The 9,220-nt window shown below is 31.9% G+C and overlaps 1 long non-coding RNA gene across 1 annotated transcript; it reads left to right on the top strand.

The window, feature by feature from the left end:
• The first annotated feature begins 246 nt into the window (after nt 1-246).
• On the top strand, nt 247-1,921 carry LOC143199112 (uncharacterized). The gene is made up of 2 exons (XR_013006360.1): nt 247-381; nt 1,644-1,921. It is a non-coding gene; the product is annotated as an uncharacterized LOC143199112 (long non-coding RNA).
• Nucleotides 1,922-9,220: the final 7,299 nt, after the last annotated feature.

The raw sequence follows: 9,220 nt of genomic DNA, 5'->3' as shown, positions 1-9,220 counted from the left end.
CTGTTTTTCGGGCCTCGAATTTGCATAGCGGGCACAACAACGGGTTTCCCATACGGAGGGATGACATTAATTTAATTCGCCGAAAGGAAGGGTTTGGATTTAGGTGTGACTGACAAGATTTCGTCGAGGTGCAGCGAATGTATGCAGATGAGCATCCGTTATTTTTGGGCTTTATTATTTATGGCCAGAGACCGGTACGTACGGTTTTAGCAGTTGTCTATGTCGAGTTTGTGTGTTGTATGGACTGTTGGTTTGCTGGCGATAGTTCTTTTGTAATAGTGAGATCTCAAAACAGTGATATTGTGTTTTTTTTGTGTTTAGTAATATTGTTTTTTGTGATTAAATATATTTTCTGTTTTTCAATGGTTATATGCTTACTAGGTAAATATTAATTAACATTATAAATTCTTTATAAATGTGCCGAGCCAGTATTATATATAATTTTTCTGAATTTGAATTTAACGTCGATAAACTAATTTGTATATTGAGGTTATCAGATCCTTTAATCCCATTAAAATCTGATATTTTGTAATTAATTCATGATACTCACTCTAACTTTTTTTTATATTTTTTTTTAAATATATTAAAATTTCCTTTTTACCAACGGGGGTTTATCTGGACTGGACCTACAGTTTAACATAGGCGCCGAACCACGGTCCTAGGCATTAAAACTACCGACTGGCGAGGGACTAACTTTGAAATCATTCCAGAAGATATTCGGTCTTACCCAGCCTGGTTACTGGCGTGACTGGGATCATTTTTCTTGTCGGATTTTGAACTCGAACCTAACGACAATCACAAACATAAATTTACTACCATGCCCCAACAGGATTGGAATCCGTGACTATCGCAATAGCAGGAGGACCGTCCTGATGCCGCCAACCAAGCCGGCCAATATACTGTTACTGTCGTAGGATTATGAATATACTTCATTAAATCTCGCAACAGTTGTGGATTTTTCAGATCGTTTTCTATAATATTGATGCGTCATTTTTTGTTCACAAAAGTCTGTGGACAATTTGTTCATCTTTCATTCAACATATTTATTCAAACCATTGTAATCTGCGTCTCCGAATTTATTCGTCAAATAAATTCATTTACTGACAGTAAAAACATGTAACATCTAAAGATGTGATCTCTATAAAGAGTATATATGTCTTCATAAAGATAGATCCGAAGATATATCTTACATACAACTGGCGCTTTGGTGCAGTAGAACTTTCTTTACCATCCTGGTCTTGGGTATCCATACAGAGGTCATTTAAATAAAATTGAAAGATGGACGTTTGTTGAGTAATGTCATTTAATTTCTATATTATTGTAATATTGTTTTGTAACCACAAAAAAATGTATAAATTTAAAAGAAAACTACAATAATGACGTTCCATGCTTAAAGAAATAAGACAGCGTCCCGGCACTGCAGATAACAAAATTTATCCATTTGTAGCCATTGACATAAATTTATATTACCATTTAAAATGGAACATTTACAACGCTGGAACAGTATTTCGTAATTTAATACGCCCTTGACGTTCAGCCGCCCACCACCGCCGCCGCTCTTTTCTTAGTCGAACGGGACACGTATAGCGCAAAACAAATTGAATCACGAAAACATTTCCATCAATCCATCTTATTTTTTCCAGCAGCAGCAGCGGCAGCAGCGGCACCAGCAGGAGCAGCAGTAGTAGCGGGCGCCTTAGCCCTTGCGCGTCCCCCTATACCTATTTGCCATTTTGGCTCGGGAAAACATCTCCCCTTTTGGCGACGTTGCCAAATGCGCCTGACGTTACGACGTCCCATTCGACAAAATAAAGAAGGAGAAATTCGACTGGCGACGTTAAATGGAATTGATCACGTTTATTTATCGATATCGCCACATTGTTTTATTGGCCGACGTAAATTTTATATTGCATATTTTAAATTAAATTTCTCTGTTTGTCTTGCATTCATTAAAGTGTATTTTCTTTGCTAATACATTTTATATGTAATATACTAAAAAAACTTATCAGTCGTAATATTGTACATCTGTCAACAATATAATCTTCAAATATTAGTAACTTTGAGCCAGAATCACATTTTCTATTCAAATTTTGAACCGTGTATTTTACTTATTAAATTTAAAGAAACATGCGGTTGAGACATTTCTTTGATTTTGTCGACTAACACTAATAAGAATTAATGTATAAAAATATTACTAGATTGACCAAAATAGTTTATAAATTAAATTGTTAATTTAGGGCTTTCTGTGAAGTGATATGATTTGAAATATTTCCAAAAATGTCAATGTTTTTGAAAGCCTCTTCAGTTCGTTAAAATCCTTCGTTGTTAATTTAATCTAATAATAGATATATCTATCTATCAGTTTTATTCCTTTCATTGTATTTTCACAGAATCAGCTCTGTTTGCGGCTGTAAATAGTACAAAAAACAAGGAATCCAAATCTTCTTGGAGAAGCAAATGCCTTGACCGCTTATTACTTCAGTAAAAATGTCAGTTCCTTCTCCTGTATTACTGATTTCCATTACTTGAGCTCAAGAATGCTAGAAACCTCTACCTGTTTCTGCAAATATAGAGCTATCATTAGCGAACATGAGATCGGTCGAGGAGTTTTGTAGCATCAGGACAATATGTTAAAATATTTTCGCATAATTTCGTTGACGAACACCGGCTTGGATCTCCAATCAATTTGACAAATCATTTAGCGCACAGTTTATGGAAGCATCGTAAGACTTCTCAAGAAGTTTAATAAATATTATGGGAATATGGTCAGTTCCCTAAGTTGTCCAAAGTGACAGAAAGTGTATACGTTTGAATGTAGAGTGAAAATCAATAAAAATGACAATCTACGTAAGAAAATCTTATCTATTTATACCAGAAATATGTTAAGTTAAACTTTATTTATAAATAAACTGAATTACAAGCGATGCCGTGGCCGTATTTTTTTCAAACTGGATCCGATTTATATGTAAATTTTCAAAGGCTGTTCAGATTATTCCACCCACAACATTAAACGATTTTCCCACGTCAACAACAAATACAACAAATCGAAAAAAAAAAGATAAATAAAATCATTTATTATCGACAATGCGCGACGTGGCAACGCCTGAATCGTCGACGACGCCACATGTGCGCCATTGTTCCGAACGCCTGGACTCCGTTTCGGGACGGGGAGCTGGATCGTGGGTGGGGGATAAGACGGGCTGGTGGGGAGGCTTTGATGTGTTACGAAAAATTGCTGTGGTGTGGGCCTTCACTTATATGAGGTATAAAAAATGGAGAATATTAAATTTTTTTCTCGTTCCTCGTCTTCCAAGACTTTCCCTTGTTCGTTGAGGAAAGTTTCGGTTTTTGATGGACACGCAACGGTAAAGTAAACGTTACAGAATTGAAACTGTCACAGAAATTCCGTTCTATTTATACGAAATCAACGTTCGAATAGCTTTAAGCAACAACAGATTATGAAAAAATTAATTGGTGGAAGGTTTTCTTATATTGTGAAACACTGAATATTTTTCGAGTTCAAAAATATACTTTTACCAATTATCATTTTTTAATTACCAAGATTATCAGGTCCGAATTAAGACCATACATTCTAAGAAAATAACGTGTTCCGCAATCGTTATGTGGTAAAAATGAGGAATAACTATAAGTCATGAGTTGCAGAACTTATTTTAAACAGTAATAGTATGAGAAGAGCAAAAATCGAATTGTAGCTTTTGTTGTTTCGAAATGAAACATGAAATATAGTATATTCATGAATAAAAGATCCTTTGGAACATTTTGAAGTGTAAATTAAAACTAGTAAAAGGTCAATTGGGATTTAGAGCAAAATATTACAAACTACATCGACTGAGTGACGTAGAATTAAGAGAATTGGAATCTGATGAAAATTCTGGCCCTCAGAAAAATAAAAAAAATGGCCTTTAATTTATTAAGTAAAAAACAATTTTTTAAAAATATCATAACCTTATACGTAAAATGGCGATTATGAATATAAAGCTCTACAGTTAATGTCTATTTCTGTAATTCATACGCAACTATAAGATCTAATTTGCATTCGAATATAGTTAAACGTCGAATACAATTCAAAAAGTGGGTAATTCAAGTCGATCTAGGGTCTATATTTGTAAATGGTTTACGAGTCTATTGCATTTTAACCAAACAAGAAGAACATTATCTTGAAACCGGCGCTCGTTCGTTTCGTAGAATAATTGATTTTGTCCTAGTTAGTTATTATTTACAATATTTTAGTTTATAATATTGGAATCTGGTACCAGGCAAATGGTAACACCCTAATACGTTTCGTGACGCGAAAGATAGAAGGAGAAACTTTTATTTCTGATACGGTATCATAAACAAGATTAATTGTACATATTTTAGTAGAAAAAATAATGTAATTTTACGTATTCAAATAGTGACTGTTTCTGTGTGTGTGATGAACATGCTAGATACGTACTTACTTTCCATTTCATATAGTAGATTAAGTTTGTTTCTGTATAATAATGGGTGAGTGACAAAGTAATATACGTTTAGAAAAATTCTGGAAATAAAATTGCGCGCATCAACTATAAGTCATTTATTCAAAAATACTCGTAATATTTTAAATATAATTCATTTATTCAGAAAACATACCGCTACAAAACGAGATCGTGATAGGGCGGTAATATATCATATAGATATATTACTTAATGACTTATGGTTTTAATTAGTAATCTTACTGAGTTTGCCAATTAAATTAAAGCTCAAAAGTCATGCATTACTAATACATCATTATAACTAATAAATAATAATACTAGAAAATCTTAATCTCACTGAGTCAATCACTAATTAATTTAGTAATTAGGTTGCAATTAGCACGTCACTATTACATATGTAACGATTTCATTTAATTTACTATTATGAAAGTTCAATAGCGCTTTTATTTTAAACTGAAAAAATATCTAGTTGCTTTAACAATGATGGTATATTATTTCTAATAAATCTATTCATGTTTGTATATCTAATCTGTTATACCTATATCTTCGCTGTTTGAAAAAATGACATGGTATACCTCTTAAAGTAAGACTGCATTTTTATTAATAATATAATTATTAGACTACTTAAGCTAATGTTAAGAATGAACACTTACATTCTATACAAGTTCATATATAGTCTATTCAAAGTTTTTTTGTACATACGTCATCAAGATTTTTAATGTATTGCCTTCCGCAATTTGTAAATTCGTTTTAGAATCAGACAATCAGACAATATTTTCCTTCTCATTTTATTCTAGTTAAAAAGAGACACAATGTCATCTGATTTGTTCGAACACGTAAATGAATGAGCTAGTTAAAGTCCGCTTGTCAGACGTATACCAAATTCTTGAAAGCAATAGTGATAAAAGATTATAACTCTAACCTATAAACTATTGTGACTATATAATCAACTGTAGTTCTTAGATGTACTATAATGTTAAAATAAATTATATTTTATAACATTTTTGTTCAATTATTATATTTAGATTAGAATGTTGTTGTATGTCAAAGGCAAACCAAACTAAAACTCAAAAAGAATTAATGCAGCAACATTGCGATGTTTTGACGTCACAAATTTAGAAGACGTATGTACAAAATCACTTTGAATAGACTATAGTATGGTTAGGTTCAGTAGACTAATTGAATTTGCCTTGTAGTGTATTAGTAAGTCCAAATAGGCTTTCTTAATATAGGCTTAATTAACTGCTAAGCTTCCAACTAACCAGTGCAGTAAATGTTAAATTTTTGTAATGTATTACTCCCAATATAATTATAACTAGGGTTGGGAACTATCGACTGAAAACAATCGAAACAGTCGATAGTCAAAAAACTAGCGACTGATAATAGTAATTACTATCTTCAGTGAAATGCACTGTTCGACTGTTTTGTTCAATTCGTAATGTCAGACGAAGATGTAGGAATCCTTTTTTGTATAAATTGTGAGAGAGGAAAGGACGGAGATAATTGCTTGGGTAGTTAATTTTATATGTGGTTATATTTTCCAACAGGCACAGAGATGTATAAATTTTTTCACGAACTAACTTTAAAATAGAGAAGGAAAATATAGTTACTGAATACTATTATAATAATTATGCCTAACATGCAATTTATAATTTAATTTTAACGAAGTAAATCTGTAAAAAGCAATGGAATTTTTCTATGGAATGGAATAATACCCCACAAATGTTTTATTGTATTTTAATGTGTTAATTGCTATTTTTAAATAATATTTTGTAACAGATATAGACAATACAATAGAACGTAAACAAAATCTAAAAACTAAAGATGTACAATAACCATAAATACTATATAAAAATTAAACATATACCTAATCAAAGGAAAACAACTAATCAATGACATAATTAAAAATGATCTGATTGAAATGATATAAATGCTTTATTTATTATTGAAAGGAAATATTTTTTAACAAAAATCGAGAGAGTAATCGAAAAATTACCTATTACTGTCATAAAAACAGTCAAAAGAATGTTACTATTTATCATTCACAATTTTAATCTTTTCACCCTATTACATTAACAATCGTACCAAAATGCTATAATATTAATATACAATATAATGTTATTTACAAGCATACTACCAAAAAATCATAAAACTACATATCACTACATAGTATAAAACAAAGTCGCCTTTTCTGTCCCTATATCCCTATGTGCGCTTAAATCTTTAAAACTACGCAACGGATTTTGATGCGGTTTTTTTCAATAGATAGAGTGATTCAAGGGGAAGGTTTTGTATGTATAATACATGCATAATATACTAAGGCAACATTGCTAATTTTAGAGGTTTCTAACGTGATGTCGTAAATTAACCTATTTTTAGGCTTATTTAGCAATTAGCAAAAACGCTGCCTAACCCTACGAGTTAGATCAAATTAATGTACTACAGTATTGTACACCATAAAAAGGTTTACAAAAAAGTCCGCGATGGTATATGTTTATCTTTTAAAGATAACCCACATTAACCATTTTTATTGTTTACTTTTTACGTGAGAAAATGGCTTATTTACGAAGCTATTTTAAGCAATACGGCATTAATCCTTATCGAATTAAGTACCTTAAATACAGTGTGCAATTAATATAGATCAATATGGTTCCTTACAGCATGTAAATTAAACAAATATTTTCGGAGATATTACAAATTTAAAATTTGCGTTTAAAAATGTGGAATGTAATAAAAATTGTATGAATTTAGATATTCCAAAGATAGCAGGAAACCTTCATAGTAAGTATAGGGGAAGAGGAATTGTTTTACTCCAAATTTAATGCGTGCAGGCCAAGGGCAGTAATGAATGAACCAAAAATACTGGATCGATTTTAATCATGTTTTCATTGAGTGACATAGGCATATATATTTTATGCCCGTGCAAAGTCGGAGCAGGCCGCTATGTTTTTATATACAACGTTCATATTTTTTCTGTAGTGTATTTAATTTAGTATCAGCATTGCACCCGTGCGAAGCCGGAGCGGGTCGCTAGTATTACATATAATTCTATGTAAGCATAAATTAGGTACATTTTTGTCAAGGTGGTGGCTAGGACGACAGAGCCAGAACGTTAAAAATCAGTCGAATGAAACAAGTAGAACCAAAAATAGTAAATAAAAGTACGACTGAAACAGTCGATAGTAAATAGTAACAAAATCAGTCGAACCAAATATAGCGACTGAAACAGTCGATAGTAAAAAGTAGTCAATTACTAAATAGTCGACAGTTCCCAACACTAATTATAACATAAAAGTCAATCAAAACAACAACCTATTTTTTAATCAAATCTGTATAGTAGTTTGAAGTTTCCAACAGCCAAATGTTTCAATTACCTCGACTTCTAATCCCGTCTCTTATTAAGCACCGTGTGGATTTTCTGACGAGGCAGCTATTTTGGTCGTCGTCTATTCTGCGTTCGTATCCCGAAATGCAATTCCCCGATTGAATGTACCGGCAAATAAGTCCGAAACGGTTTTCTGCGATGTTTCTATTAAGTTTTTCTCGACGGGTCGTCGATGTCGGAGTCGAGCCGGGTGGGTGGCGGGGAGAGAGGCAGAGGGAGAGAGCGGGAAAATGTTTGTATTGATTCTTGAGGAGGGACTTTTATGTGCGTGGCCCGAATCGGATCGGAAAATAGGGTTTTAACATACGAAAAGCTTGCTCCTTATAAAATGGAGTTGAAGAAGTTCGATTAAACGGATCCGAGATCTATATATTTTCAATTTAAATGTGTTATTTGAGATTGTACGCGCGACGGGATCTTCTCCTGGAATTGGATGGGCGTACTGATCGAAATTCCTTTCTTCGAAATAATACCTTCTTCTTCAGTCTATTTATAACTTTTCGATAAGTCATGTATTGTAATATAGAAGATATAATTAACGATTAATTAAAGACGTAACCATTCATAATTTAGCCAGTTGCATTTATGAAAACTGTGAATTACAGTTCTGTGGACTATGAAAACACAGCTAAAAAGTAATGTCAGCTGTACAGATGATATATTATAAAATTCATTATGCTAGTTATGTTATTCTGGCAATTCAGGATTTACAAAACTTAGTCAAACTTTATTAAAAGTGTATCCAAAGTCACTCAGAGTTTTTATCATTTTCAAACACTCCAAATATGTGTATTTTGAAAGAAAGGAAATGAAAATGCCTGTTAAAATGTTTTAGAATGTTTATTTCTCCAGATTCGCGACAAACCGAAATCCACGCATTTTTTGAAAATAAGCTTTTTATTATATAACTTATAAACTAAAAGGTGTATATAATTAATAGCACCACCATTACATTCAATGTAGAATTCTTTATAATTTCTTGCTTGTAGTTATTTAAAGACAAATGAAAACAACAACATTGAAAATGACTGAAACTGCGAACGATTGAAATATTCACGGAAAAAAGCTGAAACCGTCCAAATATATGTTTTCTGGAGTTAAGAAAATGAAACTACCTTTTAAAATGTATTAGAAACTATATATTTCAAGACACGTAACAAATTGAAATAAACTTATTTTTTGAAAATTAACTTTTCAGAAGGGAATTCATTTCCAACTCTAAATTTAATTAATTTCTAGCAATTTTCATTAACTTGGAACATTTTTCACGGAAAGATATGTGACATGAATAGAAATCTTTTTTCGTTTTTGAAAATACACCTTTTATTGTATAAAATATTTCATTGTATACACTTACCTT

This window comes from Rhynchophorus ferrugineus, unplaced genomic scaffold, assembly GCF_030347505.1.
Source record: "Rhynchophorus ferrugineus isolate W39M unplaced genomic scaffold, kcgeb_rfMv2 rfM6, whole genome shotgun sequence".
In the NCBI taxonomy this organism is placed as follows: Eukaryota; Metazoa; Arthropoda; class Insecta; order Coleoptera; family Curculionidae; genus Rhynchophorus; species Rhynchophorus ferrugineus.
Note: the sequence above shows the minus strand (reverse complement) of the source record. Positions and strands in the feature narration are given on the sequence as shown.